The sequence below is a fragment of the Chrysochloris asiatica genome, unplaced genomic scaffold (assembly GCF_000296735.1).
Source record: "Chrysochloris asiatica unplaced genomic scaffold, ChrAsi1.0 scaffold00203, whole genome shotgun sequence".
Lineage (NCBI taxonomy): Eukaryota > Metazoa > Chordata > Mammalia > Afrosoricida > Chrysochloridae > Chrysochloris > Chrysochloris asiatica.
The window spans coordinates 774679-777241 of record NW_006408721.1 but is presented as its reverse complement, the minus strand read 5'-3'; the positions used below and the strand labels follow the sequence as shown (position 1 = coordinate 777241).

The window sequence follows — 2563 nt, the reverse complement described above, 5'->3', positions numbered from 1 at the left end:
AACAACAACAACCATTTTAATATTTCAAACCACTGGAGCTTTTCCCAGCATACCTACACTGCGGTCTTTAGATGACTCTATGTCTCATTTAATTTATCTGGAAGTAAAGAAATCCTGGTGAGGCGCAGTGGGTTAATGCGCTTGACTGTTGGTTTGAATGCAATGTCAGCAGTTCAAGCTCACCAGCTGCTCCTCAGAAACCCTGTACAGGGTCACTGTGGTTCAGAAATGATTCGAAAGCACTTAACAACAAAGAGGACTTGAAGCCCTTTTGATGAAGATCAGAGACCATGGATTTTACCTTAACCAAAGGGAAAAAAAAAATCCTCACAACTAGACTGCTAAGCAACATCATGATAAATGGAGAAAAGATTGACGTTGCCAAGGATTTAGTTTTATTTGGATCTACAATCAACATGGAAGCAGCAGTTAAGAAAGCCAATGATATATTGTGCAGGGCAGATCTGCTGCAAAGGACCTCTTTAAAATATTGAAAAGTAAAGATGCCACCCAAAGACTACGATGTATCTGACCAAGTCCTGGTATTTTCAATTGCCTCATGCATGCAAAAGCTGGACCGTGAACATGGAAGACTGGAAAATAAATGATAGATTTTAATTAATGACGATCGTGAAGAATATTGAAATTACCGTGAACTGCCAGAAGAACATACAAATCTGTCTAGGAAGAAATACAGAGGAAAAAAAGAGTAATCTGATACAATCTGATGAACTTGACCTACAACTATGGATGCAATAGCTCAAAAGAGGGAACAAATCCTAACTGCAAGAATCATTCCCACCCCCTCCATACACAGAGTAGACAGGGATGGGCAACTTGGAAATGGTTATTCAAAGTGGAGGGTGGGGGTGGGGGTTACAAAGGAAGAAGTGACTGGTTTACAAGCTGTCAAGAGGGAACCTAGATCCAGAGGGCGTGGAGGTAGGTAGAATCTCCACTGAGTAGTATCCAATCTGTCTAGGCGGGGCTGACGAAAGGAAATGCTGATAGGTCTCTTGTGATACAATAATGAATAATTATTAGGACTGATTGTGAGGGTTGGAAATGTAAAAATAGAAATTTTGTAGCAGGGAGGGAAGTGATTAACTTTTCAGTCTAGGAGCGGAGGTCCCTGGGACCATCAAGGGAGAAGAGTGGAGAGCAGGACCTCACCCAGAGAAACAGTGACACCAGAGATGATGACATGGAGAGATGGAGCAACTGGGGACTTCAGACCCAGAGAGGGAGAGGGGCTGTGTGCTGATGACCAGGGGGCAGGCTTGCAGGGTATACCCTTTGGTTGGTTGATGATGCATGGAGAGGATTGTAACCATGGAAATGAAATGATACACGATAGGATGAATGTAACACTAATGTTCTCCCATGTAAACTATTCACATAATTCATAATAAAACATTAAAAAAAAAAGAAAAGAAAGACAGCCAGAGTGCTCCTTAGAAGTTAAGATGGCAAGACAGAATTTCATATACTTTGGACATTGTTACCAGAAGACACCAGTTCCTGGAAAAGGACATTTGTTGTTAAGTGCCATCCAGTTGACTCTTAACCCCCTGTAGAGCATCCAACGAATGTCTGGTATGTTTCAACCCCCAACCTTATAGTTCATAATCCCATGTTCATCCTATAGAGTCACACCAGGGAAAGGTCTTAGTGCTTGGTAAAGTAGAGGGTCAGAGAAAAGGAAGACCTTTAATGAGATGGAGCAACACAAAGTCTGCAACAGTGGCCTTAAACATAGTGACAGTTTTGACTATGGTCTGGAATTGGACTGTATTTCATTTTGTTATATGTAGAAACTGTATGTCGTTATATGTTAGAACCCACTCAATGGCATCTAACAACAATAACACATCATAGTTCCGTATGAGTCACACTGTGTGCTAAGCAATCAAATGTTTTTTTGGTTGATGACAATTTTCTCATTGCATAATTGTTGTGATTTCCCCCACAAAATAGATTAAAGATGACCTAAAGCCACATATATTTTGGACATGACTATGTCCAAGTCATTTTCTGTTGATAGGAATATGATGGAAATGTCATAATCATCATCAAACCTTTACCATGGAGAACTTTAGCTGCAAGAATTCTGAAGTTTGTGCTGTGGTGTACATCAATTATCAGGATGTATTATACTCTCCCTGGGTGTTGTGGATCTCACTGTTTCTGTGAGGTCTAGGTCCCATCCCTGACTCACGATCATCTCCAGCAATGGCTGATATACCTACATACTAAATAAAAAAGCAAAAAGTTGTTTCCAGGGAGTCAACCCTAACTCATGGTGAACCCATGTGCTATGTATGGTTTTCAGAAGTAGGTCACCAGGCCGTTCTAATTGAGGTGCCCCTGAGTAGACTTGAACCTACAACCTTTTGGTTATCAGTTGAGTTTGTTATCCATTTGTACCACTCAGAGATATCTATCTATTAGATACGCTGATATATGACTCTCTATGCATGTGAGAGATCAAATTAAAGTGTGTGTGTAACAAAATTATATCAAATACATGTATATATGTATGTATGTATGTATGTGTGTGTGT

At 40.3% G+C, this 2563-nt stretch overlaps 1 protein-coding gene across 1 annotated transcript in view; it reads left to right on the top strand.

The window, feature by feature from the left end:
- The window catches only part of LOC102810537 (chromosome unknown open reading frame, human C1orf21), a 353780-nt gene that overhangs the window by 195634 nt on the left and 155583 nt on the right, over positions 1-2563 (top strand). The gene's annotated exons all lie outside the window — the stretch shown is intronic.